At 40.6% G+C, this 26,767-nt stretch overlaps 1 protein-coding gene and 1 long non-coding RNA gene across 2 annotated transcripts in view; one reads left to right on the top strand and one right to left on the bottom strand.

The window, feature by feature from the left end:
* Window positions 1-12,128, bottom strand: part of PLPPR1 (phospholipid phosphatase related 1) — a 305,400-nt gene extending 293,272 nt beyond the window's left edge. The window contains exon 1 of the mRNA XM_024252216.3: window positions 11,753-12,128. The gene's annotated coding sequence lies outside the window, so the exon portion shown is untranslated. The remainder of the gene's footprint in view (window positions 1-11,752) is intronic.
* An 82-nt stretch (window positions 12,129-12,210) lies between these two features.
* The window catches only part of LOC129047957 (uncharacterized), a 35,977-nt gene continuing 21,420 nt past the window's right edge, over window positions 12,211-26,767 (top strand). Inside the window, exon 1 of the long non-coding RNA XR_008509894.2 lies at window positions 12,211-12,422. This is a non-coding gene — a long non-coding RNA (uncharacterized LOC129047957). The remainder of the gene's footprint in view (window positions 12,423-26,767) is intronic.

Genomic DNA, 26,767 nt, shown 5'->3' with positions numbered 1-26,767 from the left:
GTCCCTCATCTTATGATGCTTACATAGTAGAAGGAGGCCGGTCACAAATAAACAAGTAAACAGACATACGAATAATAAGGCATTTATCAGTACTAATGCAGAAATGCAAATCAGAGTAAAGAGTTAAAAATTAATGGGTTGAGTGTTTTAGACAGTTATGAGGGAAGGCCTGTCTGATGACACTTGAGCAGATGTGGTGGTAGAAAAGGGAGACATTCAAGTTTTTGTAGAACAGGCATTCTAAACTGAGCTAACAGCAAACGCAAAGACCCTGAGGTGAAAGTATGTTTGGGATGTTTGATGAACAACTCTCAGGATCCTGGTCAACCACAGCTCACACCCAATCAGCTTCTATCTTGGGTATATCCACTATAGTCACCAAGAAGGGGAAGAAATGGAGCCCTGATGCCAAAAAGGAGAGGCTGGACAGTTTCTTGTGACATAGTATGAAAAAAGAGATTCCAGCACTGAGTAGGTGGCTGGGATTCTTAACATTCACACCTCAGTTCCATGATTCTGTGAAAGCATATATATGTGTCTACATCCAGGTAACCTATCAGTATAACTAAGGCAAATGAGACTTGAAAAACATATTTAAGTAATAGTGATAATAGTGTTATCTTTATGTTTGAGAAAGGTAGACATTATCACCAATTCCCAAGTATTTGCATGAAAATAAAATCATGCAGACAAAGAGGGCTGAAGTTTAATTTTTATAGCAAAGTTTTGATGTATTGATCAAATGTTTTCATTTTCCCACCTCTTGCTATGTTCTGAATTCTGCAGTTCATGGATCAGCAATGACTAAAGGTGATATTCTGAAAAGTTTTCAAATTATTAGCATATTGAGTCATATTTTCAACTTCTGGTTTAAGTCTCTATTTTTTTTTCTTTTAAGGAGGCAATATGGTTTGGCTGTGTCCCCACCAAAATATCTTCTTGAATTGTAACTCCCACAATTCCCATGTGTCATGGGAGGAGCCCGGTGGGAGGTGACTAAATTATGGGGTGGATTTTTCCTGTGCTGTTCTCAACGATAGTTAATGAGTCTCACGAGATCTGATGGTTTTTAAAAAACAGGAGTTTCCCTGTACAAGCTCTCTTTTCCTGCCACCATCCACGTAAGATGTGACTTGCTCCTCCTTGCCTTCTGCCATGATTATGAGGCTTCCCCAGCCACATGTAACTGCGAGTTCTCCATTAAACCTCTTTCCTTTGTAAATTGCCCAGTCTCAGGTATGTCTTTATCAGCAGTGTGAAAATGGACTAATACAGAAGGTAAGAGTGTTATTCAGTATTTTAAAGTTTGACATCTAAATGGTTCTAAGCGCTATGTCAAGTGATATAGCCCTTATAGCTGTATATCACGGGTATATAAAAAATAATGAATGATAATGGCAGCTACAGTATCATTGGTCATGTTGTAGACTCTGTGTTAAGGCAAGTAATTTATTTATCTCATAAAAACATCACTGTGGAAGGGGTACTTTTATTATCTCCATATCACAGATGAAAGATCTGAGACTTAATAAGAGTAAGGAATTGGCATAACATCACAAAGCTAGTGGATGGCAGAGCTCAGCCTAGAACCTAGCTCCATCTGACACTCCAGTCCAAACTCTTAACCACCACATGATCCTGCTTTCAGAGCAAGGAAGGATAATTAGAGTATTTAAGAATCAGAGTTCTATTTATGCTACTATCATGGAGAAAAATCATTGGTTAGTATAACAAAGACTTCATGACTTGATTAAAATTAGCAGGTAAAATTCATTTATCTTGGAATTCATTCCTTAAGGTTCAGGATGGCAAGAAGCTAAACTGAAAAATAAATCTCTACCAATAGGTTTACAGATGAACACTCTCCCTAGGTAACATGGGCACCACCTGATCTCAATATTACAGCTGATTGTTGTCTAACTTCAAAGTGTTATTCTATTGTGAGAATATCAGGCCATGGAGGAGGAGATGATAGAGTGCAGTGAGGGGTTATACGGGCAGGGATGGGCAGGAGGATGGGCACGCAATCTCTGCAGCCATTTGTGGGTTAACAGCAGTTACATAAGGCATGAATTTCAATGCGCCAGAAATCCGTTGCTCAAACTAGTATTTGTGGAGTTCCCTTGTTCCCTCTTCTTGATGTGGGGGTTGATTTGCAGTCAAGTGTAATGAAATCAGCACTGGTTTAACAGGCTGGAAACTGCCTGTTATCCCAGCCTCTTCAATCACTAGTTGTGGAAACCTGGACAAATCACTTAACCTTGATGGACCTCAACTTTCTTATCTAGAAAAATTAGACAATTTAAAAATTAGATTAGCCCTTCAAGCAATTCTGTGAATCAAGGAGAATTTACAGCTTTTGCCATTTATTAAGTCCTCTCGTTATTTTTTTCTCTTGCTAGAATGTGAATGTTTCCAAAGTACATCGTACAGTAGGTAGCTCTTCAAATGAGCTCAGAAAAAATATTTGTTCAATGACTGAATATACATGAGGACTGATGGCCAAAGGACCCTAAGATATATCAACTGAGCTCTATTTTAAGATGGAAAGCAGCAGTCATCCTTTTCATATAAGAGTAATATTTACCAAATATTTATTAATGAAAAGAAATTGCTTCTATTTGAAATTATAGCTAAAAGTAAATAGTAAAATAATATGTAAAGTTAATCCTACCTTTATAAAAATAATAAATGTAAATGTTAATGGACCAAAAAAGTTGAAGAAATATACACCAAACAACTGATAGTGGTTTTCTGGGAAAGAGGTTAGAGCAGAAATACGAGTGATATTTACTTTCTACACTAAGAACCTCATTATATCTACATTTTGTATTTTATCATAGTACACATATAATTGGCTTAATTCATTTTTAGTTGCTAAAATACATTGTTTCAAACTAGCCTGGCCAGGAACTGTCTGTGTCACATATTACATGTCAATCCATGCAAAAAAAAACTAGACCCAAAAGACTGTCTCAAACCTAGAGATATTCCCTTGCTTTTACAGCAGAAAAAAAAAAAAACATACAGAGAGATAATGTTTTTTCCAGTTAATACAAGTGTGAATGAAAAGGTCTTTCTATTTTTTAGTTCCTGTGACCCCCAGGAGGGAAGGCTGCGGGCTGATTATTAGAGCATTTGAGTGTGTGGGTTGCCTGGAAGCGATAGCTAGCAAAGGCTGGGAGATGGGAAAATGATAAAGCATGCTTGGCTTACAGAGCTGCTGAGCCGAACAGCAGTACTCTCACCCAGATATTATTCTTGTTAATTGTATCTGATTCCACTTGATTATGTATTTCATTGAATCTAAATGTTGGTGGGGGAGGTCACTGCTCCATGCTACTCATCAGAAACCTCAATAAAAAGGGCACCCCAGAACCCCTTGACAGAGAGCCATGCAAACACATTACCCTTCATTGTGACAGATTTGCTCCAGTAAATATGATCACTTTTTCTTCACCCTGCGTCTGTAAGCATTTCTAGAACACCTGATGCCATAATACCCAGAGAAAAAGCCCTTTCTAACATAATGGAGGCAATATAAAATATGGACTATCATGTCATGTAAAAATTTATAACATTCACACAAACAGCGGATTATTTCTTATGTGTATGCAGTTCTTCTCTCTGTTGTTACTGATGAATGGAAAAAGATAAATGTACCATATAATGAGGAAATAACAGCCCGATGTGGAGCTGACTGCTGACTTCCCATCCAGTAAACATGGACAAGCTGCTGAAGCTCTCATCTAAGGCTTCATGGCATCATGGGTGGCAAGAAGGTTATGGGGTGATCTGAAACTCTACACCTTTGAGAATCAGAAGGATTAAATAGGATAAGCATAGATTTTGGACTCAGACCAGGTTTTCAGTCCAGCAGTAGCTTTGAGAGCTTAGGTAAGCTCTTAATTCAGTTTTCTGAGACTTGGTTTGCTCAGCTGCCAAATGGGGATACTGATACCTATTTTCCAGTGTGTTGTAGAGGTTAATAATCCATAGTAGTAGCTCATATGGTACATAGGAGGCCTACTGAAAATGTCTTTCATCTATCTCTTTTTATCCTTTCCATTCATGCTTCTTTCCTTTCTTCTTCTTCTTCTTCTTCTTTTTTTTTTTTTTTTTTTGGCAGAAATAGCCAAGCTTTGTCATTCTACCTTCCAAGCTTGGCCATTCTACCTTCTGACCTCAAATCTTCAAAACAGGCCAGCAGTGCTGTAAGCCAAGACCAGCCAAGTTTATAAATGGAATAGTTTTTTTCTCTTTTCTATCTTGGTTCTTGGGTCTTCAAAAAACTTAAAAATATGGAAGTATAGTAATAACTACATGTAAATTTATAAATTAAGGACTAGTCTAGATGATCTTTACATTTTGCTCTAGCCCTAAGACAAAGAGATAAATAGAGAGATGACAGGCAGATAGAGCTTTTATTCTTATTCTTTTGGCTTTGCTTTTACAATGTGAACATAACGTTTATTGACCAGAAGATTAGCCAGGTCATGAAATGCTTATTAGCAGTTCATACCGCCATGATGAATGGTGTTTCAATATTTTCAATCAGGGCCCTTTCCATATACACTGTTCCTGCATTTTTACACCAGTGTAGGAAAGCTAGGATGTACCCTTTGTGGAAAGAGCAGGGCTGGGACTAGGGTCAGATGAGTGAGGCACCTGCATTGGGCACAAAATTTAAGACATTCCAAAAAACTCAGCAATCAAGGTAAACAATATTTTAATGCAACATTTAAAAAAACATAATGCAACATTCCATGATGAACACACACAGTATCAAAATTTTAAATAAAGTCAGGAACCAATCCGCGTTTGCTTCTCTCACCCCACCCTCACCCCAGCCCTGGGCAGAATCTGGGTCTGAAATTAGAATATGAGAATTCTGGCCTCCATTCTGATATCACTTAACTACAGTAAGCAAAAGCCTCAGGTAAGTTGCTGCAGTTCCTTAGTTCTCAGTTTCCTTGTGTCATTTCACTTGAAAGTATGATTAGGTAACTTCTAATGAATCTTTGAACTTGGAACAATTCTATGATTTTCTATAATGTGAAGTTGCTTTATTTGAAGTGTCATCAATGACTCAAAAGGAGAAGTTGGTTCAGTAATTGATTCAGTCATTCAATCAAAAACGTTTACTGAACACTTACTATATGCCAAGCACTATGTTAAGCACAAAAAAATACAGAGTTGGGGACTATTGAAACACATAGAAAGAGAAGCCAACCTTAGAGTTAAGAGGTCAGGACAACTTCCCTAGAAAGTGACTCTGACCTAAAAACTCAAAGGAGTTAGGGGAAGACAATGATGGAATTCCAGAAAGAGGGAACAGCATGGCGAAAGGCCTGAAGGTAAAAAGAAAAATCTCATGGGGGTAACTGTGAGAAGTTTAGTTTGGATGAAACATTAATAGGATGGATGGGGGGAAAAAGTCTTTGATTACAGCACAGTAATAGAAGTATTTGCCAGAGTATAACGCAAAGACACAGAGTTATGAGTCAAACCTGGGTTGCAGTTCCTGCCCTGCTGCCAAATAGCTAGATGACAGAGTTTCCACATCCACTGGGATTCTATTTTAGAACACCTCACAAATTTTTCCATGAAGGGAGGCATTTAATTTCCTACGGAATGTTGTAAATCTCACATTTGAGATATTTACAGTTTATGCCCCTCAGTACCGAAGAGGTGCTGTAATTAATACAAGTAGTCGCTTCCCTAAAACAATCTGCTAAACAGCTAAGTCCCTGTTGTCTGATGCCTATGAGCCTGAAGGTGCAAAGACTAGGCTAAACGCAAGCAAACTTTCATCTTCCCCAGACAGGTGTGAGAAGTGGGCAACTAGGCAAGTGTTATTGGCAGGTACTCCCAGCACATGTCTACTCTACCTAGGCTTATGACAGCTGAGCTGGTCTGTGCCTGCCATATTTGTGTCTGCTGATTTAATTTCTGCACTTAGGAAGACAGGATTCAAGCCAACTATTTATAACCAACCCCCCCGCCCCCAAATTTTTTAATGAACGCAAAAGCACACCATCTCTTGAGTCTTGAGCATAAAGTCAAAGCTTTATGTTTTTAACCTCACTGCTATTACGCTTAATACTCTCCATTTATTAGGTACTTACTCTATCCGACCTTTACAACGAACTCAGCTAATCCTCACAATCCTCTGCAATGGGCTCCATCTTAAAAGCAGGAGTAATTGAAAGCACAGAGAAGTAAAACCGTGTGCCCAAAGTCACACAGTTTATAAGTGGCAAAGCCAGAATTGAGAATTCAATTAATTTAGAATTCTGAATTAATTCAGAATTAATTCAGGTTAACAGCCTAACTCTAGAGCCTGTGCTCTCAACCGCTGTGCTACATAAACAAGTCAGGCTCATCAGCCTGCATACCCAAGTGGTACCATTGAGGTATGGCACTCAGAAGCTCCTTAAGTTTCCAGGACATTTAAGGATCTGAATTCTCTGAGTTTTAGAGGACTCACTTCAGTCATTTAGTTGTGGGGAAGGAGAGCATCTTCTGTATCTGTCCTCAAATCTATCTTTGCATGCTCTTGGAGAAAGGCATCCTTTCTCCTCTCTCTCTCCTCTCCTGTTCTCATTTCCCAAACCCTTTGTTCTTAGACACTAGCTGGTTCCATCTGCTCCCCTTTGATAAAAACTGCACTTGAGACTCACTGTACCTTCTCACTGTACCTACAGCCTCATAACTCTTTCCCCTGCTAGACTTCATAAATGACTGATAGTTATGCATTGCACGTTTTTTTCTTCCTCCCATTCCCCACTGAACTCTCTGAAATGGTTTCTGAGCACACTGCTATACTAAGATTGCTTTCCTAATGGTCACCAGAAAACTCTTTTTCATTGTCCTTTTTCAGTTCCCTACTTTCAACCTTTTCAAACTCCCCTCACTTAAAATCATCCTGGTAATTTATACATTTGATGAAAGGAAATTGCTTGTACAATTATGAAAATGGCCTTTGAGACCTGACTCTGATACTTTGTAACTTGGTAACTATGGACAAGCTACTGGGACCTCTCTGTTTCAGCTGCCTCAGCTGTAAAGTGGGAATAGGAGTCATAGGTGTTGTCAAGATTAAATAGGACTCCATGTGGAGGCACTTAAACAAGTCCTGGCAGAGTTGGGACTGTTTCTGTGAAGTCTGAGCACTCCTCATGGTTCCCTGAGGCTTTTGCTTTCATGCCAGTTCTTTTCGTTCTTGTCTGAGTATTCACTTCCTATGCTCTTTCCTGGGGCTTATTTCTCTCCTTAATCCCTACATTTTGCTAAATGCTGAAATTTAGTCTTTGGCTATATGGTGTCCTCCTCTTCCCATCTTCTTCCCTAATAAAAATAATACTTGGCATTTACTTTGAAATCACTAGATGCTGGGATCTGTACTAATGCTTTCCAAGATGCTCTGGTGTCACCCCAAAATCAATTTCTGCAAAACAGCATTAAGCCTTTTACTTTCCTGAGCTAACCTCCTTCCCCATCCCTCTGTCACCATCAATCCAGCTACCAACGGTCAAACCCAAAGTGCTATCTTTGATTTGCCTTCTGTTGCACTCCCCGTAGTCAATTTGAAAACAAACTCTGACTATGTTTTTTCCCCATTCTGGCATCTCTTAATGGCATTTTCAGATTCAACATGAAATTCAACATGTTTGGGCTTGGTTCAGTAAGGGACCTAGTTCCTGGGTCTGCAGTGTTGATGGCTGGAACACAGATGATCTGGCCCTCATTCCAGGATGCCAAGATGCAATGAGCTCTTTAAGTAAGATCCTTATGAACTCTCTGGTGCAGATTAAAGTTTTCACAATGTATATTAAATCAGGAAATTCTGACAAGAAAGGGGGAAAAGGGAATTTATACACACTGCCATCCTACTATGTATCAGCAACTGTGCTAAATGCTGTTGCTTCCAAGATGCAGTGATGAGCTCATTTTTTAAATATAAAAAAAAAGTCATGATGCTATTTCCTAGTGGCACTTCAGGGTACAGTTCTTCTTCATAGGGGCAGCTGAGAAAATGTGGGTTTTGTTTTGATTTGTGGCCTCCCTGGCACATTTTAACACTGACCTCCAAGTCAGTTGATCACCTTGGAGAAATGGAAGTCATGATTTATCTTCTACTATTCTAATGCAGGAATCATCACCTCATGGCTGGATTTCTCATTCATTTATTTAATGATTCATTCAACAAATATTTATTGGGTCCCTACTCCATACCAGGCCTGTGCTAAATGCTGGTGATGCCACTGTGAATGCCTTACTCTCACAACGCAAAAAAGGCAGTTACACAAGTGAATGCTGGGAAAGAAGAGGGTGATACACGAGCACACAGAAGAAGGAAGGCCCTTCTTATATTAGCAGGCTTTACTTCACTTGTCTTTCAGATACATCTCCTCTTGTCCACCCCTACTGCCACCACCCTCGTCATTTAACACCTACATTTCCACAATAATTTCCCTGCCTCCAGTCTCACCACCTCCAAGTCATCCTCCACACTGTGGTCACAGTCATCATTCTCTAATGCAAATCTGATCATGTCTCAAACTTTCTCAACTTTCAAACAAACACCCCTAGCCTTCCCCATATAATTGAAGTTCTTATGCTTGGATAGTTCCATTCACACTTGATTGCTGCTTATGTCTCTTGCTTGATGTTGTGCCACTGCAAAATGCTAAGAACCCATATCTGTCGCTACAGCCACACAGAACTACTTCCAGGCCTTACAGAGATATTTCTGCCTGGAAAGCCCTTCTTTCCTCCTTGTCCTTGTTCAAGACTCAGCTAATGTCAAGCTCTCTGAGAAACCTTCTTAATCTTCTTACTCTCCTTGAGTTGGATGCCCTCCCTTTGTGCCTCCATGGCATTCTGAAAAATATCTCTGAAAAACTCAGCATATCTCTGAAAAACTCACTCTATAGCATTACTTGTTAATTGGTGCCACCCAGGTGCTGTTCACCCTCAATGGCTCTAACCACATGAGATGGCTTATTGTTACCCTAATTTATCAGGCACTCTCAAGTATTTCCTCTGCCTGGAATGTCCTTTCTATCCTTTCCTCCCTGGTAAAAGACTATTCATTTTTCTCAAAGATCACCTGCTCAAATCCTCTAGGGAAAGGAAAAAATCACTTTCATGCCTGTACTATTGGCACATGGTTTAACCTACAATTATAGCAGTTAATCAGATTGCATCATAGTTAAATACCTGTTTCCTTGATGATTGGGACCATTTTTTACTTTCTCATCTTTTTTTTTCCCAGCTTCCAGCATGTAACAAGTACTTATACATGTTTTCTGAATGTTGAGAAAATTCAGGAGGAGGGGATGAAGTGTACAGCATACACGTTAAGAGCTCATAGTACAATACAGAACTATCCTGCTTTCTATTTCATGTGTGTTCATCTTGTATTTACAACTAGAACATAAACACTTTGAGGGACAGAGCTATGTTACATATTTTATATGACTTCCAATGCTAAATACAGGATAGGTGGTCAATAAATGCTTGTAAATAGAATCTAGTATAATCAAAATAAACTGATCTTGCAGATGAAGGAAGAGGAAATATATAGTAACAAAGCAAATAAAGAGCTCTAGTGAAAGCAAAAAATATTATTGATCTTTTCTTGCCAAGGTTTTCAAAGAAAATGATGAGAGTGTTCACCATGGGATAAAAAGGACATATGCCGACAATTATAGTTAAATCCCCTCTATGCCAATTTCACTTGAAAATATTCCTGGAAAGGTCTTTACTTCCCTAGTTATTTGAAAATAAAACACTCATATTTCTATCTTACTGAATACCTTTAAAAATCACAAAAGCGAAACTATTTTAATAATTAGCATCTCTTTCCCAATTCCACCCCCCCACCCCCCGCTTTTTTTTTTTTTTTCCTTTCTTCAAAAAGCTTTTCACCTTTGGCTATGCTTACTTATGAGTCAAGATTACTTTCATAAGTGATTTCTCAATTAATCTCACAAATATCATGCTTTCTCCCACTTCAAAGAAGTCACAGAACGTTAAAGATAAAAAGGTCCCCAACCCAAGCAGCAGAGAGACTCCCCAACCTGTCATCTCAAAGTGAAGAGAAGCCCTCACCCCCACCCGTGAGGAGCAGCAGGCATAAGTACTGAATCTGAGCTTCCGGAGTTTACTTCTGTCAGCATCAGCTTGGCTTCCAGGTTCCCCATACACTTTTCCTAAAAATCCAAGGCTCCCGACGTGCACAAGAGCCAAAAATGTACCTGTCTGCCCATCCCTCCTTCCAGGTACAACCAACACGTCAAGATGGAGAGACTTTCACACGAGGCACTTTCTAGATCTAAACAACTAATTCGTAAGTATGCTAAACGTTATCCCAGAAATAGTGAAGTCTTTTACGCTCCAGATGTGACGTTCCAGACACCTCAAAACTAGAGTCCCACCAGAAGAATAGGAGCTGCCAACCATACAAGCAGAAGGGGCATAGAAATTCAATGAAGGCCGTAGTGTACGTCCCCTCCAGTCAACCTCTTTCTGCCTTCATTAACCTCTAGTCACACCTCTCCTAACTGACCATTATTTGTCCCTCTTCTATCTCCCTTTGTCCCAGTCCTGGACTCCTCACGGGCTGACCCAGTCTCCGCTGTTTCAAAAGGCCATTCGATTTGATGCTTTTCCCGGGTGCAGCGGGTGCACTGCACTCTGAGATCCCGCCCCAGCAGTAGAAAGGATTTTAGGAAATCCTTTTCTCAGGACCTTTTCCATCGGGCCGAAGAGATATTCAGAACCGTGCCTGTCCACCAACTAGATAGCAGACACCACAGAATCTCTCCCAGGAAAGAGGTTGAAAGGAAAAAAAAAGACATCCCCACAAAGAAAAATAATAACCCAGAATCCTCCACATATTCCACTCGTGCGTGTCATAAAACCCTTGGGAAATGGGTTGGGAGAGGATAAAGCCCGTCTTCCCACTGCCGCCGCCGCAGCAGCAGCCCCTGTCCAGCTCCCAGCGCTGCCGCGGTGGTGTGCGTGAAGACAGCACCTTCCCCGGGGAGGAGAGATCCTAGCGCCCTCCGTTCTAGGAGGTGATTATGGCAAGCCTGTCAGTAACTCATCATTTATCCTCGCACTGACCCGAGCCTCACCCCGGCGCCTTTGGCACTGGAGCTCGATGAGAAAGCCGAAGGCTGCCCCTCCAATTTTCCAGGTGACACACACACCCCACCATGCGCCTAGGACGCAGAGGGGTGGAAGGGAAGGATGACAGGTGCCCATGCCTGAGGGAAAATCAATGGCAACCCTTACAGCTTGGGGTGAGAAATCTCAACCCCCTCCCGGGTGGGAGGACTTGGCGTCAGCTACCTGCAGGGCGCCCCCGCCTGCACACCCACCTAACGCGTGCAGGCTCGCGTTGCAGCCCGGAATGCAGTCAGGAGGGTGGAACGGGACGGAGGGAGCCTCCACGCCCCCTTTGTCTCCACGTTTCCCAGATGACATGGAAGGAAAGTTTATGAGCAGGGAGGTGGTAGCTTTCTGCTGGGTCAATCTGACACCACGCAGGAGGCGACCCTCCCTGGGTTCGTCCTCTCCTCTGCACAGCCCCGGCGCCGCCTTCATCTGCACCTCGACACCCACAAGCAAGGCATGGGACACCTGCGCCGCCGGGTCCGGCCAGGAGCTTGCCCCGCGCTGCCCCACTGCCCCGGCGCAGCGACTTCCCCAGCGGCCCGGCTGCGGGCGCCGCACTCACCTCCCGCAGCTGAGCGTCCTCCAGTGCGCCCTACTGGGCCGTCCGGCTCCCGGGAGCGAGGTACATTCAGGCGGCGGCCCGAGACACGCTCTCCAGGCACTGCTGCATTCCGCTTGCGTGGGAGAGCAAGCCGGCGAGCGCGCGGCGCGGGCGTGTACTAGTGTGTGTTTGTGTGAGTGTGTGCGCGAGTGTGTGTATGTGTGTGTCAGTGTTTGTGCGCGCGCCCGTGGGGCGGAGGTGCGCGGGATCACAGATGCCGCTGGGCGCCCATCCCGCGCTCTGCCTCCGCCGCTGCCTCCTCCTGGCGCTGCAGCTTGCACAGGGTCCAGGTTTCAGGATCTCCTGTTTGTTTAATGAAAGGAAAGAGCAAAAGGCTGGCGCGGAGGGGGTGGAGGAGGGGAGAGGCGGGGAGGGTGCCGGGCTGCGCATGCTCAAGAGAGACTCAGCGCTGGCTCCAGAGCCCAGGCAGAGCAGAGAGTGAGCTCGGGGTAGAGGCGAGCCAGCCAGATTGCGTCCAGCGGCAGTCGCTCCGCGGGGTTCCCAGAAGGCAGAGGGGAAACCCCGCCGCAAAGGTGCGCCCTGCGCTGGGACTCCGCGGCGCATGCAGCGCTGGAAGCCACTGGTGGGATCCCCACCCATCCTTGGAGACCGCTTCTGCCTCGAGTCCTCGGTAACGTGGGGCTGTCCTCTCCCGGTGTGGTTTTAGCGCTGGCGCGGGCGTCCCTGTGGGCCATTCTCTTGCTTCTACCCCGCGGGCAACCGAGATGCGTCTCCCCAGAGGTCCAGGAGGAACCACACGCTGCAGGTCGCCCCGAACTAAAATGAGTTTCCTGGTGTGTGCTTCTTTCTTCCCCTCCCAACTTCCACTCTTTTAAGAGCAAGAAAAGGCAACGTCCAGTCGGGTCCCACAACAGCTTTAATGGGGCGAGGGCGAGGAGGGGGCTAGCGATAACTCTTCCAAACAACAAAGGAGGAGTGGAAGGAAGGTGAGTCTCTGAGGACCCCATACTCAGCCTCCTTTGGTGACAGGGTTAAATGGAAGAGATATTTGCCCTATTTAAGAAGGCAAAAAAAAAAAAAAAAAAAAAAAGAACAATGGGTTCATTGTCCCCTTGCCTAGAATGCCAACGCAATTCTAGGTCTTTGTGAGGCCTCTGGCTACTTGGTAAAGTGGGAGAACTGTCAACTCGAAGAGAGTCCAGTAAGAGAACCTGAGCCTGCTATGGCACAGTAACCTGAGGCCAGGGGAGATGGCAGGTGAGAGTCATTGCAAGTGGAGTGGAAACTTCTTGGATCAGATTGTTCTGTGAGCAAAACAGAATGGTTAGGATCCATTCAAGAGCTTCTATTTTCAATCTCTTCCCTGTTTAATCGTTCTGTCTCCCCACACACCACACCCCATTTTCTCTCCTACAGAAGAAAAGACATCCCAAGCAGGAAACTCCCTGTAAAGAGATTTCTACCTCCTTTTTATTCATTTTCTGTCCCTCCAGGAAAGGATCACCTTTGGTCCCCTCTGCTTTGGAGGAATAGAGGACAGCCTGCCTTGTGCAAATCTTTTCCAAGCTTTCATTAAAGATCACTTCTAAGCATTTCCACTTTACAGTGGAAGCAAGCAGATGCCTTCTTGCTGAACTCTGACCCACATCCCATTCATCTTCCCAATAATAATGCCAAGTGACACTCGAACAGCAGGACAATTAGATCAAATCCTAGAGCACACCCAGAGGAGAAAAAAACAGCATGTCTAAATACCACCAACAAAAAGTTTAGGAGAACAGACTTAGAGGAAGGAAAGAAAAAAGGGAAAGTTCTTAAAAAGAGAAAGTGCCCTGGGTGTAGTGGCAGGTTTATTTTCTCAGTAGATCCTTGAAAGAAGTAGAATTGCAGCATCTTTTTGCTTGGAGGACAAGTGAGAGTGAGTCTCCATCCACCAGGTAGGGGAGATCAGGTTCTCCTGAAGAGCAGCAAAGCCTCTATAGTGAACCATGTAGGGTATTTGGAGCTCCTCCTTCCATGCCTGTTTATATCAGGACTTCCCTTTGGTGCTCGGCTTCTTGGGAGGCATCCAAGATAGATCTGCCTTGTTGTTATGTTCCCCTTAGAACAGTAAACAGTGTTCACTAGAATTGCAAGGTGTTAGTATTGGTAGGGCCAATTGCTTCCTTGAGGCAAGATAGCCATTCTCTTTGCCCTGGTGCGTAAGCACAAGGTGAGTGACGGCTTTGAATTCATGAACTAAGAGGGGCTGGGGTTTACCGTTCACTCAGTAGGAGACAGTTCTAAGGCACTTCCTTCTACAATAATAAGTATCCAGGGATGCCTGGCCAAGAAGCCCACTCTATCTGAGCCTGGCCTTGGGTGAGAGGGAAAGGGATACCACTCCCATCAATGCTTAGGGACCATCTCTAAGCAGATGGACCTGTTCACCATCTCAAAGCAGAAAGTAGCTCCAACAAGGTGAAGGGTGAAGGAGAATTTTTAAACGCAGAATTGCAAATAAAGTGAAATCTCTTTATGGTGTGTCTGCTAGGAGATGGTGAATGAGCAGTTCTGGAAGAGATTTTTACTGTTTGGGGACAGTAGGGAAAACACAGGGACATTAAGTGAGATGATGTACATAAAGCACTTAACATAGTGCCTACTCATAACAAGCTCTCCATAACCTGTAGCTCTTATTTTGGTTATTAATATTTTCATCATTGTGATAGTTTATTTAAAAAAAAGGCTAAGAAGATCTTTTTTCCTTAGCTTAAACAAGCAAAGCAGATTAAAGCCAAAAGCCTTCCAATTTTTCCTTCTGGCTTCCTCCATCGCCCCCTCACTCATCACCCTGATCACTGATGTATTCAAATCCATGTAATGAAAAGCATGCTATAAAGATGTGTGGCAGTGTGAATGGGGAATAGCTCCAACTCTCACCCTTCCACCCTCAAATCTAGACGTAAGTGTGAGATAGCTTTGTCTTTCAGTAACATGCCTCAAGCACTTTTTGCCACTCACGTCTCACAGTGATTAAGGACTCCTGCCTGGCAGGGTCTCTTGCTGTAACACCCCACCTACATTGAAATACCAAGTTTTGTATTTTCACTTTTTTTTTTTTGCCTGCCTTCTAATTTTAGTTATCATATGTGTTATTCCTCCTAGGTAACAAAATGCCCAAAGCCAATTAATATGCACACATCTGCAGATGGTTTTGAGATAAATTAATGGTAAGAATTTTAGTGGCTGCCAGTATTTTTAATGCTCCTTTTTCACAGATTTCAGACTTAATACTCATCTGCTCTACTTAAAGAATAATCCCTAAACTTTGTACTTCCTTCTACCAATGAAGCAACATACCTAATGTCCTTACTTCCTATATCAGCAAAATAACCCAGCATTGTTGCCTGGATATATATGAAATTATATATTTTTATTTTTTTATATTACATATATTTAATTATATATTTTATTATATTTTATTACATATTATATATGAAATTTTATATTTTTAAAGAAAACTAGCTATTAAATTTTAAATAGAAGTAGGTATTCAAAACATAATATCCAAAAAAATTCTATAATTAATAAAAACAAGTAATAGATGAAAGGACTGGGCATTAAATTCTCTCGAGTTATGGAAGCTATTGAGGTGTCTGGATTCTTATAAAACTGTATTTTCTTATAGTTTTCTTTATGTTACATATGTGACATATAGAAAACTATATGAAAATTGTATTAGGTTATATATAGGTGAAGTAACATAACTCTGTCATGGTATAGCATGTGCAAAGATTCTGCTCTGAATATTTTCTAAGAAATAGGAAATGCACCATTTCCATTTGAATTGTATCCTACCTATAATTTTGGTTCTTTTCAAAAATCACCCTAATAAGACAAATAAATATATAATGTTTTCTTCCTGTAGAAATTTCTTATATATAGCAATCTTTTCTGGTTCAATAAAAATGTCAGGCCATTAGTATAAGGGCTAAACTAGTGGTTTCTTATTCCAAGAATCAAAGTGTTTCTGGAACTATCAAAAACTATTACAAGACTATCCCTATAGCCCTTTACATATATTCTTACTGTAACTCAACATCAAGTTCTTTTTTTATGTCTGACTTGTCCCCCCTAGGTTGGATGTAAGCCATTCAAGAGCAGAGTTTATTTCTTTTTTTATGCTCCTAGTGCCTTGTGAAAATGAGAAAGATGTATCTGTTCAGTAAATGTTTAAGGAGTAAATGAATAAATACATTGCCAAAAATGAATTTATGTTGGTAACACGTTGACTTTGAAATAGACTACCAAGTACCATGATACTTGGCATTCCTTATAGATGATGAAGTCAGTAGACACTGTTTTGTGTGTGATTATCTATAAATGGGAGTTGAGATGAGAAAAGCAAATCAGGCTTCTGTAGATAGTTTTTATCCCCATGGAAACATATATATTAAGTACATTCTAATTTTTCTGGTTTAGAAAGCGAATTAGTTTTGGCTTAGAGTGTACTATTATTCAAAGGATAGATTCATGCTGGCCAAACTAATCCACCAGAATAATGTTCTAATATATTAAACTTTGCCCCTAAGTAGGACAAAATATTTGGGTCAATCATGGTTAGAACTCTTTTTTGTCATCAAGAAAATCCAAAAAGCAAAAAGGACCACCCCCAGAACTTTACCCCCAGCATTTCTACTATAGCTGTCTTCAATGAAAGGGTCTAGTAAGAAGCTGGTTCTGTTTTCATGTAAGGGTCTAGTAAGAAGTTGGTTCTGTTTTCATGGATGGGAATTTGGGTAATGGGGAGTTTGTGGGGTGGAGGAAGGCTTAACTATGAACAGTCTCATCTCTGATCAAAACTACTCTGAGACAGGGAAAGGAGGATGAGAGGACCAGGGGATCGGCATCCTGTTTATCTTTTATCTTTCATTTCATTCACCTAATAAAGGAGTTTATTAAGAATGATCATCAGAGAGAGAGAGGGAGATCCCAAAATAGAAGCTGCAGTCTTTTATAGCCTAATCTCAGAAGTAACAGGCCATCACTTCTGCCACATTTTTTCAATCATACAGACCAACCCTGGTACTCTCCTCAGATTATCTTAATTTTATCTTAATTTTAGGGTGATTTATGTTTCTTGCTGGGACACTGACCGATACAGATCTCAAGAATCTCTTTGTTATTTATGGACTCATCTCACCCACCTTGGACCTAATGCTTGTTGCTATTTCATATGCTCTGATTTCTAGGTTTCTTCATATACCGTGATTTATAACCTGGGTTAATGCCTCATATGGCCCAGCCCCCAGGATCTATGCATATGTGTTGCTCCAGCAACACTAGGAGCTCCACTCCCACCTAGTTTTCCATGTCTGCCCAAGTAGGACCCAGATACCTATCACTGATTCCACCACTGTTTGATTCCACCTCGTGGTGCCATCCCAGTTATCCCTCTCAGACACCTCATTGGGAATTGTAAGAATTGTGATTCAACCTCTCTTGGACTTTACATTTTATAGATATTCTACTGCTAGCTTTTCCCTTCTGTGGACTCTGCCCTAATCCAGGAGAGATAGGTTTGCAAAAGCCCATCTATCTCTTTTTCTCTGTCTGTTCCATGCTGCCAACATGGAACCATTCACTCCCAGTGGTTGATAAATCATATGTCTTTATTTTTATTATCTTTAAAATGAGAGAGCTGAACTAAATTACTCAATCATCCTTTTTTTTTTTTTTTTTTTTTTTTGAAACAGAGTCTTGCTCTGTCACTCAGACTGGAGTACAGTGGAAGGATCTCAGCTCACTGCAACCTCCCCTTCCTAGGTTCAATTCTTGTGCCTCAGCCTCCCAAGAAGCTTGGATTACAGGCATGTGTGACCACACCAGGCTAATTTTTGTATTTTTAGTAGAGACAGGGATTTGCCATGTTGGCCAGGCTGGTCTTGAACTCCTGGCCTCAAGCTATCCACCTGCCTCAGCCTCCCAAAATACTGAGATTGCAGGAGTGAGCCACCACACCCAGCCCTCAATCCTCACTTTTTAATAGTCTAGTCCAGGGGTCAATAAACTTATTCTGCAAAGCACCAGATTGTATATATTTTAGGCTTTGTGGGCCATATGGCCTCTGTCACAACTACTCTACTCTACAGGCATGGACGATGAATAAAAGAATGAGAATGGCTGTGTTCCAGTGTATTTAAAAAAAAAAAAAAAAAAAAAAAAAAAAAACAGGTGGTGGACTGGATTTGGCCAACAAGCTATAGATTGCCAACCCTGAGTCTAATTCTTCATTTTCCACACTTCACCTCTGGCATCAGCAATGTGTTCAGTAGAAGGAACTTGAATCTTGCTTTCTGTCCTGCCTGTAGGAAAATAATAAGAACCATGAAATCTGTGCAGGAAATCTTAGTCTGTTGTCAGTTTAGGGGCTCTTCATCAGCGAGTGTGGCTTTCACACTATCTTAAGAATGTATTCGGAAAATTATTTTTTTCCTTTTTGTAAGGCAATTGGCTGTGTTTTCCACATGGAACAGTGGAAGCAAGGGCAACTATACTATTTTTAACCTAAAACCAACTTTCGTAGCCCTAAAAGTTCAGCGAGAGGAATATTGTAAAGGAAAATAAAAACAATAGTGTGAGCATGATACTCCTATTAAAATGGGGCAGGTAAATATATGCTAATTATAACTAGCACCTTAGGAAAACTGCCTCTAAAGATAAACTCAACCTCAATAAAACAAATATATTCTTATACAGGCCCCAGTGTAGGAGCAACACTTCTGAGTTGAATTCACACAAGTTGAGCTGCTGTCTGAGCATTTTTCCACATTCAGCCCAAGTTATGAAATTCAGCTTATCTAAAAATTTCACTCAAATTTCACTCTGAGTTACAAATTCAATGCAATCCCTATCAAAATTCCGACATCTTTTTTGCAGAAATAGAAAAATCCATTTTAAAATTCATATGAAATCTCAAGGTTATTTGAGGGAACCCAAATAACCGAGACAATTAGAAAAAGAGACAATTTAGAAAAAAAAAAAATTGGAGGTCCCAAACTCCCTGATTTCAAAACTTACTACAAAGCTAAACAAAATAGGGTAGTAGTGGCCTAAAGACAGACATGTAGACTATTGGAATAGAGGACCCAGAAATAAACCCTCACATATATGGTCAAAATTATTTTTGACAAACTTGCCAAGACCATTCAACGGGGGAAAAGACAATTTTTTCAACAAATATTGTGGCCAACAGGCACAATAATGAAGTTAGACACTCACACCATATACACAGATCAACTCAAAATGGATCAAAAACCTAAACACAAGCAAAAACTACAAAACTCTTAGAAGAAAACTCTGAGTGGAAAAGCTTCATGACATTGGATTTGGCAATGATTTCTTAGATATGACACCAAAAGCACAGGCAACAAAAGAAGAGACAGATAAATTAGACTACATCAAAACTAAAACCTTCAAGGGACACCATCAACAGAGTAAAAAGGCAACCCATGGAATGGGAGGAAATACTTGGAAACCATATATCTCATATGTCTGATAAGGTATTAATATCCAGATTATATAAAGAACTACAACTCAACAACAGGAAAAAAACCAACCCAATTAAAAAATGGGCAAAGGAGTTGAATAGACATTTCTCCAAAGAAGATACAAGAATGGCCAATTTTTCACCATAAAAAAATGTTCAACATCACTAAGCAAATCAAAACCACAATGAAATACCACTTCACTCCCATTAGGATAGCTTTTATTTAAAAAAAAAAAAAACAAAACAGGAAATAAGTGTTGACGAGGATTTGTAGAAACTGGATCCTTGGTCCAATGGTGGGAATATAAAATGGTGCAGTCACTATGATCATTTTTCAAAGAATTAAACATAGAATTACCATAAGTTCCAGCAATTCCGTTTTTGGGTATATACCCCTAAAAATGAAAACAGGGACTTAGATTCACAATAGCCAAAGTGTAAAAGAAATCCAAGTGTCCATTGACAGATGAATGGATAAATAAAATGTAGCACATGCATATACATACAATGGAATATTATTCAGCCTTTAAACGGAAGGAGAATCTGATGCATGCTATAAACCTTGAATACTATGAGAATTAAGCCAGTCACAAAAGTACAAATACTGTATGATTCTACCTATGTAAGGTACCTAGAATAATCAAATTCATATAAACAGAAAGTAGAATGGTGGTTCCCAGAGGCTGCAGGTAGCAGGGAGTGGGGAGTTACTACTTATGGGTAGAGTTTCAGTTTTGGAAGATGAAAAATGTTCTTAAGACGGATGATGGTGATGGTTGCACTTAAAAATGGTTAAAATGGTAAATTTTATGTTGCGTGTATTTTACCACAATTTTTAAAATTAGAAAAATAAATGTAATTCACTCCTTCAATTACTCCCTCCCAGCAAGCTTTCCCTCTCAAAAAGAATTATATTAATGATACCCATAATCTAGTAAAAACAGGATATTAGGCTGACATTGGGTTGAATTCCAGCTCTGTCAGGGAATGTTTTAGCTGCATGCCCATAGGCAAGATACTCTAAGCCTGTTTTCTCATATATAAAATACTGAAAGTAATTTATCTTACTAAATCATGAGAAATAAGATAACACAAAAGATGTCTGACAAGAAATTGACACTTAGTAAACAGAAGCTATCATCAGCAACATCATTCATGTTTCCCATCCAAAAGTCATCTTAAAAACTTGAGGTCATCTTTGGCCTCTTATTATAACCAGTTATCATATTTTGTCACCCTGACAGGACAATTCTTTTTTCAAAATGTTTCATGATTTTTTTTCTTTCTTTTCTCAAGGCTAACATCCCAAGTATCATCCCAAGCTGGGGTGATAAGGATCTACAAATGGATTTTGGTACCTATATATATATTTTTTAACTTCCCTATAGGAATTAGACTATGATAGTCATTCATTCATTCTTCTTTTATTTAACAAATAGGTATTGTTTGTGCCAATGTAATCAATGAAATTGAGGTCAGGACCTCCAGACAGTGCTCTGAACAAATCATGCCTAATATTGTGACTTTGTGCATTTATGTTATTTTCAATTTACAAATGTATTTGGTAAAATAACAATTTCATGAAAGGTATAAAGGAAAAGCCTCGGGGACTTAGCTAGAAACAATCTTAAGGTGTTGCTGGAATAATATACTATAGTCATATGAATATTTTATGTTAACCACCTAACTTTGATATAGGTATGAGTTATGATTTTAAGTCATTTAACTGAAATGTTTTAAGACCATGGCTCCTAGCCCTTGGATAATTCCACAGCACTTTTAATGGTAAATGATACATTAACTTAGCAAAGTGTCTAAACCACTCTTCCAACTAGGAAAACTGTCTCAGGAAAATTACTCAACAATATACCAAACTATACAAATCTCTTCATAAAATACCAATCATAATTAATCATCATTAATTACCAATTATACTATCATCATCAACAGATAACCTTCATTGGAATTAATCACCTTTAGTCCACATAACTTGGCAAGCCAAAGATTCAATAAAGTGAAGTGTCTGTTGTTTTGGTTTGTAATTTTCCCCTTTTGGCCAGTAATGCTATCCGTATTTCCTCATTTCCTCTAAGAAAGTGCCATTCTCCAACAATTAATCCATTTGTTTTGAGTGGGATTGAAAAACCTCTCCCCGCTGCAAGCGTGTGCATAGAATTCCAGCCTAGTTAACCAGAGTTTCCCATTGCTCTAGTCATTTTCCAAAACAGGAAAATTAGATTAAAATTCAGAACTTTTGTTCCCATGGGAAAAAAAGCCTCTTTTATACTAGGATGCTAAGCAGTTAAAATGCTGTAAGGCTGGGAATGACAGAAGAGAAACTTTAACACAGTTTTGAATCCCTAATCCTACTATACCCTAAAATATCAGTGGACTTTTCAGTTACTTGAACAGTTAATTCGTTTTTTGCTTAAGGCATTTTGAATTAGATTTTCTTTCTCTGGCCCCATTGAAAATGTCTTTATTGACACATTCATTTGGGCATCTCTGTAAGAATAAAAATAGTAAACAAAAGGGAAAGCAGGCAAAGGATGAGGACAGTGTGTAAAGGATCCCTATGGCCACACTGTGACTGGTTTCTAGCCCAGGACATTTTAGGCAGTCTTTCATTTATGAGCATATATCTTATGTGTCCTCTTCTCCTTTCCTGAATTGCGAGAATCGATGGCTGGCACTCTTCAAGGCTGACACCCACCATTAGACAGATGGAGCTGAGTGGGGCAAGGCAGAGGCCAGGGAGACCCTGCCAACTCATTTGGCCTCAGGCCCAGCCCTACTCTATAACCACTGCTGCTGTCAAAATCCAGCTAAGGCTGGTCTGAGTTCTCTTTACTGTCAGCTTTTCTAGGCTCCTGAAGTTGACAGTGGCATTGCTCCTCCCAGGCCTGGTGGATACATGTGCCAAATCACAGCTTTGCATGGTTGGTAAGATATCCCATGGCACTCAGGCAGACTGAAGCTGCCTCTCATCCCAAGGGCTCCTGCACTGCAGGGGTTGTCAGCGAGAATGCCTGGAACCGCTGTCACCCCTCTGCTTGCCAGACTGATGTGACTGGCTTTGTTGGTATTCTGTCGTTCCCCACACCTCCCAAAGTTGTCCAGTTCATAAGCATCAACTTCCCAGAGAAAGAGGAGCTGTTCTTGGTTTGTCCTCCTCACCAGGTTCATCTTTTATTCTGCATCTAGAAGGGATCTAAAATGTGATCATGTCACTCACTGGCTTAACTTTTCAAGGGTTTTCCCAGCCTGATGCTCAAGTTCCTTCATGATCTTGACCAAGGATATATCTGCCCCAAACTTCACTATTCACAACCCACCCAAATCTTATCACCTCAAAGCCGCTCCAAATGTGCCAAGTTTTCTTCTATCAGCACTTCTTACATGCTGCTGTGACTTACCCCGTCATGTCTGCTTAAGTCTTTTCTGTCCTTCAAGTGTCAGCTCAGATATACCTTCATTCAGAAAATGTTTCTGAATCCCCCAAAATAGAGGAGGGGAAATAAAGTATCCATACTCAGTGTTCTCACAACCATCTGAGTACCTGTATCCTAGAACCTCTCATACTGTATTGTAGTTACACATTTCTACATGGTTGTGGTTTGACTGTTTTTATCCCCACTAAAATTCACGGTGAAACTTTTCATCACCGTTGTGATAATATTAAGAGGTAGGGCTTTTAATAAGTCATGAAAATGGAGACCTCATGGATAAGTTTAACGATCTTATAAAAGGGCTTGAGAGTGGGTTCATTCTCCTCTACCCTCCCACTGTTTGAGAATATAGCATTCCTCCCCTTTTTGCCCTTCTGCCTTCACCATGTGAGGGCCCAACAAGAAAATTCTCACCAGATGCCGCCACCTTGATCTTGGATTTCCCAGCTTTCAGAACTGTGAGAAAATAAATTTCTGTACTTTACAAATTATCCAGTTTCAAATATTTTGTTATAGCAGCACAAACAGACCAAGACAATATGTGATTCCTTTTATAGCCTGTGAACAAATTGAAAATAGGAGTTATGTCTCTTACCTGGTACACAATAAGTACTTCATTTATGTTTGTTAAATGAATAAATTAATGGCATATAAATAGCTGTGCTTCCATATTAGAATTAGAGCATAAAATAAGACAGTAAATGCCTAACTCCTAGGAGATGTTTCATTTCAGGAAAAATGTTACTGCTGCCTTCTGCTAGTCCACAGGAGTGCCTGATTCTAAGTGAATGCGAATTGTACTGGCCAGGACACAGAGGAGCAGGAGGACTCTCACCACTGTTTCTTGCCTCTTGTAGGTCTCACAGAGAAGAACTCTTGGCTGTGGAGTATCCCATCACCACTTCCACCAAACCAAATCACTTTATCTCTGTGCCCACTCCCAAAGAGTAGCACATCATGGGTGTATACAGAGCACCAGGGAGCACAGCCCTGCTTTGGCAATCAGTGGTACCAGTGTCCCCACACTGTCCATGACTGGCAGGGATAACTAGCAGCAACTGTACCGCTGCATGCCCATGGTAATGAGTGTCAGCAATATTGAGGGCAGTGAAACTTCCATGGCACCTGCAATGCTGGCTCAGTGTATCTGTTTAATCCCAAATATTAGGATCTGTTCTAATAATGGTGTGCTGCAGCGGCAGTTACAATGTTGAGGCTCCCTTTTCTAGATTAGTAGTGTCCTCTTACCAGCAGCCAGAACTAGAAAATAGAAAATTAAATAAATTAAACCCAAATACAAATTAAAGAACAGAATATAGCTTGTAGAAGAGAGGATCTTTTCATCAATATTTGTGCTTCCATCTCATATACCGTAGAAAACTGGAAGAAGCTAGAGAATCATTTTTTTCTTCTGTCAATGAGACCATTTCCTCTAGACTAATATGGTCTAAGATAATATTAAAACTCTAGGTACTGTACTGAAATAGAGTCCCAAACCTTGAGTTCAAACTTTGGTTTTGCTCTTTATTTCTCACAATGATGTTGGATAAGATCATTCTCAGCCTAGGGACCATTATCTGTAAAACGGGCATAATGAAGACACATCTCATTGGATTAATATATGGTTTACATAAAATAATGTATATCAAAGTGCTTTAAAAACATGGGGTGTGATCCGCAGCCACTCTGCAGGGCATAGTCCTTTACACGTCGAAGGCGCTTGATGAATATGGGTTGAATTGAAATGCAAGGGAGCTATCACTAAACACAGCATTGAAATGTTGCAGGATAAATTGACAGTTCCTTACTCTCTCCACTTCAGGTCATTCTCCTCGGTTTGGGAGAAAGAATTAACATTTACCAGATGGTTTGCAACTGGGTAGGAAAAATAAATAGGAAGTGAGCCTTCATTTCAGTGAAAAAAGTGCCCTCAAGGTTCTGAAGCAGGAATCACAATTCCTGGGTATCTTTAGAAATTCTCACTGTTCCATAAAGCTCCTCCAGATACACCCTAAGGAAGTTTGGGGGTGAAGAAGCTTCAGGGAGTGGTTAGCTGCATTCTCTTGACTGTTAAGTGGAATAGGGTTTTGCTAGTTGTGGATAATGGAAGTACTCAACATAGCCAAAGAGGACCAAAAAAAAAAAAAAAGTCACACATGGCTTCACCACACAGAGAACAGAAAAGGGCAGTCTTGGCTAATTGGCTGTCAACAGATGCCTTGCTAACAGTGCTTCAGATGATGGGAGTCATGATTCAAGCAAAGCAGGAATCAGCAAACTCACAATGCCTGCCCAGTAGGCAATGAGAATCATCGAGCAATACTACGTATAGATGCAAATACAGACTTATGGAAGAAAGGTCCTGCAGTAGACCAGAGTGTATGCCCTTTTAAAGGAAGATACTCACAGTTGTCATGCAGAAAAAGGATACAGTGTTATCAGTTCTTAGTTTTTCAAGAAAAGGTGCAAGTCAGGTTTTACATGAAATCTTTGATTTTTTTGTAAAAGTTGAATATTTTTGTTTCCCAAAACACAGACAAAGAACCCCTGTGTTGGTCAAGAAAATACATCTACAAGCAAGATTTAAATCACAGCCAGTGTGCATCTTCTGATGTAGAGTTTCTGACACTCTTCAGAGATTTCTTGTTTTCATGAGGGTCATAGTACACACAATGGTACATCCTAAGGCCTGTGGATGACTAAATTATGCTATAGTCACAAGAAAACCGTGCAATGCACCAGGATCCTTAGGAAAAGAGCTGTGATGTGGTAGGGCACAATTTCTTGTGAACCAGGGGCAGTATGGCAAATGAGGGGTGAAGGTTTTCCTATGCAGCTCAAACAGCATAGAAGATACCAAACACACACACACACACACACACACACCAGACTAGATCTCACGGACAGCATCACACAGGTAAAACCATGCAGCAAACTCAATAGGAGAGTCCTGTAGGTGAATGGAAAGAGCGTTGTGCTAGGAAACATAGACTTAACTGCAAATCACCCAGCTTGTAAAATGGTGATTAAAATAATGCACTCTTTGTAAGGTAGTTTAAAGGATTCAATGAGATTCTATGTTTGACACCTAGCATACTGTTTGGCAAATAGTATATTCCATTATTATTGTTATTATTAAAGAAGTTAAGCCCTATTCAAACATAGACTTTTCCTGTAACACACATTTCATAGCACCCAACTCACCGAGTGATGGACCTCACAAATATCATCTGTGGTGGGTTGGTTTCATGGTTTTGCATATTGCTAAAGAGGAAAGGGTGAGGGAATCAACTCAAGAGGATTGTTTTGCAGAATTTTGTTACACTGCTGCCTCCCCCAGCTTTGCTCATTACAATTTTCCATTGGGCTGTGGGTGGAGAGTGAGTAATGTCACATTGGATAGGAGGAAAGCTCCTGGGTAGCAGAGCTTTTTGCTAATAATTAAGCCCTTTTCATAGTGGGAAATTCAGCTGAAAAATGAGGCTATCACCATTTTTATTATAGTTGACATATTTCCCTTTACCACTGGCTAAACTAGATCTTTTTAGGAATGGAGAAGCAAATGCTTAATGACATTTTCCAAAGGACTCTTACGTATATCTGAGCTCTGATCTGTAAACATGGCTCCAGTTGAGTAGATGGAAGCAGTGTGTTTGCAGTTCTGAATTTGTCAGCCTGTTCACTTGTCGATTTCCATGTGCATTTACTCATACCCTCTGTCAGTCTTAAGAATTAGTCCACTTGAGTGATTGGTATATAGATGAGCTATCTTAAAATGGGCAACATGTATAAATGTCTGCAAATAAAAAATTAAATTAATAGACAATTCCTTGCTGGCCACCAGTCATGTGTATTCAAGGTGAACTAACTAGCCCAACAGGCAACATTTAATGAGGGGCTCATCTCTCACTTCCTCTCCTTGAAGGCTTGGATCATTGCACTGTGGACTATAGGAATTGTTGCTGAGAAGACATTGTTATTATGTGAAGAAAAAGAACATATTTTTTTTTCTGCATACATTTTGATAAACATTGA

The sequence above is a fragment of the Pongo abelii genome, chromosome 13, assembly GCF_028885655.2.
Source record: "Pongo abelii isolate AG06213 chromosome 13, NHGRI_mPonAbe1-v2.0_pri, whole genome shotgun sequence".
Classification (NCBI taxonomy): Eukaryota; Metazoa; Chordata; class Mammalia; order Primates; family Hominidae; genus Pongo; species Pongo abelii.
This window is presented reverse-complemented; position numbering and strand designations above follow the sequence as displayed.